This window comes from Hippocampus guttulatus, unplaced genomic scaffold, assembly GCF_054856545.1.
Source record: "Hippocampus guttulatus isolate MCC_2025c unplaced genomic scaffold, RoL_Hgut_1.0 HiC_scaffold_110, whole genome shotgun sequence".
Taxonomy (NCBI): Eukaryota; Metazoa; Chordata; class Actinopteri; order Syngnathiformes; family Syngnathidae; genus Hippocampus; species Hippocampus guttulatus.
Genome location: NW_028233799.1, coordinates 4,630 through 12,500, shown reverse-complemented (window position 1 = coordinate 12,500; position 7,871 = coordinate 4,630).

Sequence of the window (7,871 nt, the reverse complement as noted above, 5' to 3'; positions counted from 1 at the left end):
TCCGCCGTCAGAGGCCGGGTTTTCGCACGGGGTATCCGCCCCGGGCGCCTCTCGGGCGGCCTTCCCAACTGCCGTCGACCGCCCGGAGGGGGAAACAGAAAATATTCGAAAGTGCGGAGCTCCGCCGTCAGAGGCCGGGTTTTCGCACGGGGTATCCGCCCCGGGCGCCTCTCGGGCGGCCTTCCCAACTGCCGTCGACCGCCCGGAGGGGGAAACAGAAAATATTCGAAAGTGCGGAGCTCCGCCGTCAGAGGCCGGGTTTTCGCACGGGGTATCCGCCCCGGGCGCCTCTCGGGCGGCCTTCCCAACTGCCGTCGACCGCCCGGAGGGGGAAACAGAAAATATTCGAAAGTGCGGAGCTCCGCCGTCAGAGGCCGGGTTTTCGCACGGGGTATCCGCCCCGGGCGCCTCTCGGGCGGCCTTCCCAACTGCCGTCGACCGCCCGGAGGGGGAAACAGAAAATATTCGAAAGTGCGGAGCTCCGCCGTCAGAGGCCGGGTTTTCGCACGGGGTATCCGCCCCGGGCGCCTCTCGGGCGGCCTTCCCAACTGCCGTCGACCGCCTGGAGGGGGAAATAGAAAATATTCGATAGTGCGGAGCTCCGCCGTCAGAGGCCGTTCCAGTGCTTTTGGGTGGCTGGAAACACCCTCACGATGGTCTGATTATACTCTTAGGGGCCTCCCCTGTGTCGCCCTGGAGGTCACCCATTCAAAACATGCTCACCTATATACGTTTCGGAAAGTATTTTGGTGAACGCTCACTTTCTAAGCCTTTTAGCCTTCTTGACCCCCTAACTCCCCATATCTGGTTTACCTACTACAGCGCCCCTAACGACCAAAATCGGTACTGCATACCCCTGGTACCCCCGCCATTGAAAATGAATGGGGGAATTTTTTTAATTTCTCAATCCGGCCAGGAGGCCTCTTTTTCGGCCACGCTCGGCCGGCGAGCCGGTCCGCTCTTTACCCCTGGTACCCCCAGCCCTACCCCTGGTACCTCCCCCATTGAAAATGAATGGCGACCCCTGGTACCCCCAGCAACACCCCTGGTACCCTCAGCCTTACCCCTGGTACCCTCAGCTCAACCCCTGGTACCCCCAGCCTAACCCCTGGTACCCTCAGCGGCACCCCTGGTACCCTCAGCAACACCCCTGGTACCCCCAGCCAGCTTCGCCCCTGGTACCCTCAGCCTTACCCCTGGTACCCTCAGCCCAACCCCTGGTACCCTCAGCCCAACCCCTGGTACCCCCAGCCAGCTTCGCCCCTGGTACCCTCAGCCTTACCCCTGGTACCCCCAGCCTTACCCCTGGTACCTCCAGCCTAACCCCTGGTACCTCCAGCCTTACCCCTGGTACCTCCAGCCTTACCCCTGGTACCTCCAGCCTTACCCCTGGTACCTCCAGCCTTACCCCTGGTACCATCCAGCCGTACCCCTGGTACCCTCAGCCTTACCCCTGGTACCCTCAGCCTTACCCCTGGTACCCTCAGCCTTACCCCTGGTACCCTCAGCCGCACCCCTGGTACCCTCAGCGGCACCCCTGGTACCCTCAGCCTTACCCCTGGTACCCTCAGCCGCACCCCTGGTACCCTCAGCGGCACCCCTGGTACCCTCAGCGGCACCCCTGGTACCCTCAGCCGTACCCCTGGTACCCTCAGCCGAACCCCTGGTACCCTCAGCGGCACCCCTGGTACCCTCAGCGGCACCCCTGGTACCCTCAGCGGCACCCCTGGTACCCTCAGCGGCACCCCTGGTACCCTCAGCCGTACCCCTGGTACCCTCAGCGGCACCCCTGGTACCCTCAGCGGCACCCCTGGTACCCTCAGCTGCACCCCTGGTACCCTCAGCGGCACCCCTGGTACCCTCAGCGGCACCCCTGGTACCTCCGCCATTGAAAATGAATGGGCGGCCTTCCCACCTGCCGTCAGCCGCCCGGAGGGGGAAATAGAAAATATTCGAAAGTGCGGAGCTCCGCCGTCAGAGGCCGGCTTTTCGCCCGGGGTATCCGCCCCGGGGCGCCTCTCGGGCGACCTTCCCAACTGCCGTCGGCCGCCCGGAGGGGGAAATTGAAAATATTCGAAAGTGCGGAGCTCCGCCGTCAGAGGCCGGCTTTTCGCCCGAGGTATCCGCCCCGGGGCGCCTCTCGGGCGGCCTTCCCAACTGCCGTCGGCCGCCCGGAGGGGGAAATAGAAAATATTCGAAAGTGCGGAGCTCCGCCGTCAGAGGCCGGCTTTTCGCCCGAGGTATCCGCCCCGGGCGCCTCTCGGGCGGCCTTCCCAACTGCCGTCGGCCGCCCGGAGGGGGAAATAGAAAATATTCGAAAGTGCGGAGCTCCGCCGTCAGAGGCCGGCTTTTCGCCCGAGGTATCCGCCCCGGGCGCCTCTCGGGCGGCCTTCCCAACTGCCGTCGGCCGCCCGGAGGGGGAAATAGAAAATATTCGAAAGTGCGGAGCTCCGCCGTCAGAGGCCGGCTTTTCGCCCGAGGTATCCGCCCCGGGCGCCTCTCGGGCGGCCTTCCCAACTGCCGTCGGCCGCCCGGAGGGGGAAATAGAAAATATTCGAAAGTGCGGAGCTCCGCCGTCAGAGGCCGGCTTTTCGCCCGAGGTATCCGCCCCGGGCGCCTCTCGGGCGGCCTTCCCAACTGCCGTCGGCCGCCCGGAGGGGGAGATAGAAAATATTCGAAAGTGCGGAGCTCCGCCGTCAGAGGCCGGCTTTTCGCCCGAGGTATCCGCCCCGGGCGCCTCTCGGGCGGCCTTCCCAACTGCCGTCGACCGCCCGGAGGGGGAAATAGAAAATATTCGAAAGTGCGGAGCTCCGCCGTCAGAGGCCGGCTTTTCGCCCGAGGTATCCGCCCCGGGCGCCTCTCGGGCGGCCTTCCCAACTGCCGTCGACCGCCCGGAGGGGGAGATAGAAAATATTCGAAAGTGCGGAGCTCCGCCGTCAGAGGCCGGCTCCACGCTTCATTCATCCGACCGAGACGCCTCTCCGCCGGCCACACTCGGCTGCGGGGCCGGCCCGCTCTCCGCCATTGAAAATGAATGGGGGGCATTTTCTCATGCTTTCAATCCGCCTAAGAGGCATCTTTCCCGGCCAACTTTGTGCCCCTGGTACCTCCAGCATCGAGAAAGCATGGTGACTCGTCCGACACATGCCCCCCTATATACGTTTCGGAAAGTATTTTGGTGAACGGTCACTTTCTAAGCCTTTCGCCTTCTTGACCCCCTAACTCCGCATATCTGGTTTACCTACTACAGCGCCCCTAACGACCAAAATCGGTACTGCTACCCCTGGTACCCCCGCCATTGAAAATGAATGGGGGAATTTTTTTAATCCCCCAGGCCGGCCAGGAGGCCCCTTTCCCGGCCAAACTCGCACGCTGGGCCGGCCCGCTCTTTACCCCTGGTACCCCCGCCATTGAAAATGAATGGGGGAATTTTTTTCAATCTCCCAGGCCGGCCAGGAGGGCTCTTTCCCGGCCACACTCGCACGCCGGGCCGGCCCGCTCTTTACCCCTGGTACCCCCAGCTCTACCCCTGGTACCCCCGCCATTGAAAATGAATGGGGGAATTTTTTCAATCTCCCAATCCGACCAAGAGGCCTCTTTTCCGGCCAAACTCGCACGCCGGGCCGGCCCGCTCTTTACCCCTGGTACCCCCAGCTCTACCCCTGGTACCCCCGCCATTGAAAATGAATGGGGGAATTTTTTCAATCTCCCAATCCGACCAAGAGGCCTCTTTTCCGGCCAAACTCGCACGCCGGGCCGGCCCGCTCTTTACCCCTGGTACCCCCAGCTCTACCCCTGGTACCCCCGCCATTGAAAATGAATGGGGGAATTTTTTCAATCTCCCACGCCGGCCAAGAGGCCTTTTTCCCGGGCACGCACGCTCGCCGGGCCGGCCCGCTATTATTAAACTCTCACCCCTGCAAGGAGGCCTTTTTCCCGGGCACGCACGCTCGCGGGGCCGGCCCGCTATTATTAAACTCTCACGCCGGCCAAGAGGCCTTTTTCCCGGGCACGCACGCTCGCCGGGCCGGCCCGCTATTATTAAACTCTCACGCCTGCAAGGAGGCCTTTTTCCCGGGCACGCACGCTCGCCGGGCCGGCCCGCTATTATTGAACTCTCACGCCTGCAAGGAGGCCTTTTTCCCGGGCACGCACGCTCGCGGAGCCGGCCCGCTATTATTAAACTCTCACGCCTGCAAGGAGGCCTTTTTCCCGGGCACGCACGCTCGCGGAGCCGGCCCGCTATTATTAAACTCTCACGCCTGCAAGGAGGCCTTTTTCCCGGGCACGCACGCTCGCGGAGCCGGCCCGCTATTATTAAACTCTCACGCCTGCAAGGAGGCCTTTTTCCCGGGCACGCACGCTCGCGGAGCCGGCCCGCTATTATTAAACTCTCACGCCTGCAAGGAGGCCTTTTTCCCGGGCACGCACGCTCGCCGGGCCGGCCCGCTATTATTAAACTCTCACGCCTGCAAGGAGGCCTTTTTCCCGGGCACGCACGCTCGCCGGGCCGGCCCGCTATTATTAAACTCTCACGCCTGCAAGGAGGCCTTTTTCCCGGGCACGCACGCTCGCCGGGCCGGCCCGCTATTATTAAACTCTCACGCCTGCAAGGAGGCCTTTTTCCCGGGCACGCACGCTCGCCGGGCCGGCCCGCTATTATTAAACTCTCACGCCTGCAAGGAGGCCTTTTTCCCGGGCACGCACGCTCGCCGGGCCGGCCCGCTATTATTAAACTCTCACGCCGGCCAAGAGGCCCTTTTCCCGGGCACGCACGCTCGATGAGCCGGCCCGCTATTATTAAACTCTCACGCCGGCCAAGAGGCCCTTTTCCCGGGCACGCACGCTCGATGAGCCGGCCCGCTATTATTAAACTCTCACGCCGGCCAAGAGGCCTTTTTCCCGGCCACGCACGCTCGCGGAGCCGGCCCGCTATTATTAAACTCTCACGCCTGCAAGGAGGCCTTTTTCCCGGGCACGCACGCTCGCCGGGCCGGCCCGCTATTATTAAACTCTCACGCCGGCCAAGAGGCCCTTTTCCCGGGCACGCACGCTCGATGAGCCGGCCCGCTATTATTAAACTCTCACGCCGGCCAAGAGGCCCTTTTCCCGGGCACGCACGCTCGCCGAGCCGGCCCGCTATTATTAAACTCTCACGCCTGCAAGGAGGCCTTTTTCCCGGGCACGCACGCTCGCCGGGCCGGCCCGCTATTATTAAACTCTCACGCCTGCAAGGAGGCCTTTTTCCCGGGCACGCACGCTCGCCGGGCCGGCCCGCTATTATTAAACTCTCACGCCGGCCAAGAGGCCCTTTTCCCGGGCACGCACGCTCGATGAGCCGGCCCGCTATTATTAAACTCTCACGCCGGCCAAGAGGCCCTTTTCCCGGGCACGCACGCTCGATGAGCCGGCCCGCTATTATTAAACTCTCACGCCGGCCAAGAGGCCCTTTTCCCGGGCACGCACGCTCGATGAGCCGGCCCGCTATTATTAAACTCTCACGCCGGCCAAGAGGCCTTTTTCCCGGCCACGCACGCTCGCGGAGCCGGCCCGCTATTATTAAACTCTCACGCCTGCAAGGAGGCCTTTTTCCCGGGCACGCACGCTCGCCGGGCCGGCCCGCTATTATTAAACTCTCACGCCGGCCAAGAGGCCCTTTTCCCGGGCACGCACGCTCGATGAGCCGGCCCGCTATTATTAAACTCTCACGCCGGCCAAGAGGCCCTTTTCCCGGGCACGCACGCTCGCCGAGCCGGCCCGCTATTATTAAACTCTCACGCCGGCCAAGAGGCCTTTTTCCCGGGCACGCACGCTCGCCGAGCCGGCCCGCTATTATTAAACTCTCACGCCGGCCAGGAGGCATTTTTCCCGGGCACGCACGCTCGCCGTGCAGGCCCGCCATTTGCCTACCACACCGCCGTCTGGCGGACACCAAGCGGTACCGCCGACCCCTCCCGTTGAAAATGAATGGGGGATTTTTTTTCAATCCCCCAAGCCGGCCAAGAGGCCCTTTTCCCGGGCACGCACGCTCGATGAGCCGGCCCGCTATTATTAAACGCTCACGCCTGCAAGGAGGCCTTTTTCCCGGGCACGCACGCTCGCCGGGCCGGCCCGCTATTATTAAACTCTCACGCCGGCCAAGAGGCCTTTTTCCCGGGCACGCACGCTCGATGAGCCGGCCCGCTATTATTAAACTCTTACGCCTGCAAGGAGGCCTTTTTCCCGGGCACGCACGCTCGCCGAGCCGGCCCGCTATTATTAAACTCTCACGCCTGCAAGGAGGCCTTTTTCCCGGGCACGCACGCTCGCAGAGCCGGCCCGCTATTATTAAACTCTCACGCCGGCCAGGAGGCCTTTTTCCCGGGCACGCACGCTCGCCGTGCAGGCCCGCCATTTGCCTACCACACCGCCGTCTGGCGGACACCAAGCGGTACCGCCGACCCCTCCCGTTGAAAATGAATGGGGGATTTTTTTTTCAATCCCCCAAGCCGGCCAAGAGGCCTTTTTCCCGGGCACGCACGCTCGATGAGCCGGCCCGCTATTATTAAACTCTCACGCCGGCCAAGAGGCCCTTTTCCCGGGCACGCACGCTCGATGAGCCGGCCCGCTATTATTAAACGCTCACGCCTGCAAGGAGGCCTTTTTCCCGGGCACGCACGCTCGCCGGGCCGGCCCGCTATTATTAAACTCTCACGCCGGCCAAGAGGCCTTTTTCCCGGGCACGCACGCTCTCCGGGCCGGCCCGCTATTATTAAACTCTCACGCCTGCAAGGAGGCCTTTTTCCCGGGCACGCACGCTCGCCGTGCAGGCCCGCCATTTGCCTACCACACCGCCGTCTGGCGGACACCAAGCGGTACCGCCGACCCCTCCCGTTGAAAATGAATGGGGGATTTTTTTTCAATCCCCCAAGCCGGCCAAGAGGCCTTTTTCCCGGGCACGCACGCTCGCCGGGCCGGCCCGCTATTATTAAACGCTCAGGCCGGCCAAGAGGCCCTTTTCCCGGGCACGCACGCTCGCAGAGCCGGTCCGCTATTATTAAACGCTCACGCCTGCAAGGAGGCCTTTTTCCCGGGCACGCACGCTCGCCGGGCCGGCCCGCTATTATTAAACTCTCACCCCTGCAAGGAGGCCTTTTTCCCGGGCACGCACGCTCGCGGGGCCGGCCCGCTATTATTAAACTCTCACGCCGGCCAAGAGGCCCTTTTCCCGGGCACGCACGCTCGCCGAGCCGGCCCGCTATTATTAAACTCTCACGCCTGCAAGGAGGCCCTTTTCCCGGGCACGCACGCTCGATGAGCCGGCCCGCTATTATTAAACTCTCACGCCTGCAAGGAGGCCTTTTTCCCGGGCACGCACGCTCGCGGGGCCGGCCCGCTATTATTAAACGCTCAGGCCGGCCAAGAGGCCCTTTTCCCGGGCACGCACGCTCGATGAGCCGGCCCGCTATTATTAAACGCTCAGGCCGGCCAAGAGGCCCTTTTCCCGGGCACGCACGCTCGCAGAGCCGGCCCGCTATTATTAAACTCTCACGCCTGCAAGGAGGCCCTTTTCCCGGGCACGCACGCTCGATGAGCCGGCCCGCTATTATTAAACTCTTACGCCTGCAAGGAGGCCTTTTTCCCGGGCACGCACGCTCGATGAGCCGGCCCGCTATTATTAAACTCTCACGCCTGCAAGGAGGCCTTTTTCCCGGGCACGCACGCTCGCGGGGCCGGCCCGCTATTATTAAACGCTCAGGCCGGCCAAGAGGCCCTTTTCCCGGGCACGCACGCTCGATGAGCCGGCCCGCTATTATTAAACGCTCAGGCCGGCCAAGAGGCCCTTTTCCCGGGCACGCACGCTCGCAGAGCCGGCCCGCTATTATTAAACT